The sequence below is a fragment of the Tarenaya hassleriana genome, unplaced genomic scaffold (genome assembly GCF_000463585.1).
Source record: "Tarenaya hassleriana unplaced genomic scaffold, ASM46358v1 Cleome39, whole genome shotgun sequence".
NCBI lineage: Eukaryota > Viridiplantae > Streptophyta > Magnoliopsida > Brassicales > Cleomaceae > Tarenaya > Tarenaya hassleriana.
Window position 1 is genome coordinate 917,370 of NW_010966822.1, and position 1,957 is coordinate 919,326.

The following is a 1,957-nucleotide window of genomic DNA, read 5'->3' on the forward strand; positions in this document are numbered from 1 at the left end:
CTTTCTCTTTGAATCTTCTCTCTTCCATATGATTTCTTGGTAAATTAATTATAAAAAATAAGTTAAATCTCCAAAATTTTCATCTATTAAACAAAAATTTTGATAATAGACAAATTTTTCTTCCAAGATATGATATCTATTTTGGACATTTAGGGTTTACTACGTTTTTATCTTTAAATTTGATCCATATAATATAAATGAATAAAATGGAACATATATGAGTAACATATCGTATTATATAGACATAAATGAGTTAAATCAACATTACTATGATTCACACAGTCAAACTGATAATATTAACATGTTCAGAGTGCGGAAATGATACATTCATAAAACTCGTGATGGTGTGACGAGTTTGACTAGTTTGATGATGCGACGAGTTTGACGGTGCGACGAGTCAAATGGATCAAATTATGGTCTAAATTAAATTTTGAAGGTTCAACGTGGTATATATGGCTTATTATAGCGTATCTAACGTGTTTTTGTTATTCATAAATCATATTAGAAAATAATATAATCTACCCTAATCTAATGTGTTACAAAAAGTGTACTAGAACATTGAAGTTTCTTTTGGGACAACATGCATTGTAAAAAAAATAAGGTGCTAAATATAGAGAGTTGCGAATATTTTTTACTAATGAAAATTGTTATATGGACTGTTTATTAACATGTATATAGTGCGGAAATGATAAATTCGCGAAATTCGTGAGGGTGTGATGAGTTTGACTAATTTGACGATGCGACGAGTTTGACGGTGCAACGAGTCAAACGGGTCAAATAATGGTCTAAATTAAATTTTGAAGGTTCAACATGGTATATAGGACTTATTATGGCGTATCTAACGTGTTTTTGTTATTCGTAAATCATATTAGAAAATAATATAATCTACCCTAAACTAATGTGTTACAAAAAGTGTACTAGAACATTGAAGTTTCTTTTGGGACAACATACATTGTAAAAAAAATAAGGTGCTAAATATAGAGAGTTGCGAATATTTTTTACTAATGAAAATTGTTATATGGACTGTTTATTAACATGTATATAGTGCGGAAATGATAAATTCGCGAAATTCGTGAGGGTGTGATGAGTTTGACTAATTTAACGATGCGACGAGTTTGACGGTGCAACGAGTCAAACGGTCAAATAATGGTCTAAATTAAATTTTGAAGGTTCAACATGGTATATAGGATTTATTATGGCGTATCTAACGTGTTTTTGTTATTCGTAAATCATATTAGAAAATAATATAATCTACCCTAAGCTAATGTGTTACAAAAAGTGTATTACAATATTGAATTTTCTTTTTAGAGAACATGCATTGTAAAAAAAATAAGGTGCTAAATTTAAAGAGTTGCGAATATTTTTTACTAATGAAAATTGGTATATGGACTATTTATTAATATGTATATAGTGTGAAAATGATAAATTCACGAAATTCGTGAGGGTGCGACGAGTTTGATTAGTTTGACGGTGCGACGAGTATGACGATGCGACGAGTCAAACTGGTCAAATGATAGTGTGAATTAAATTTTAAAGATTCAACGTGGTCACTAAAAAACAGGGATTTAGCAACGCAATTTTTTCGTTGCAAACAGTCAAATTTCGTTGCAAATTACAGTTTGCAACGAAATTATTTTCGTTGCAAACTCATCGTTGCAAAATAATGTAGAGTTGCAAATTGTAACGCTTTGCAACGAAATATTTTCGTTGTTAATTGCAACGCAATATTTTCGTTGCAAAGCGTTGCTAATATTTGCAACGTTTTTGTAATGGAAAAAATTCTTGCTAATTTAGCATCGCAATTTCGTTGTTATTTTTGCTACATAATTTCGTTGCTAAAAATAATATAAAAATTAAAAAACTATTAAAATTATGAATTTTAAAAATTATAAATAAATAATTATAAAAAGTAATAAATAAATAAATATAAATATTAAATAAAGATAATAAAAATATA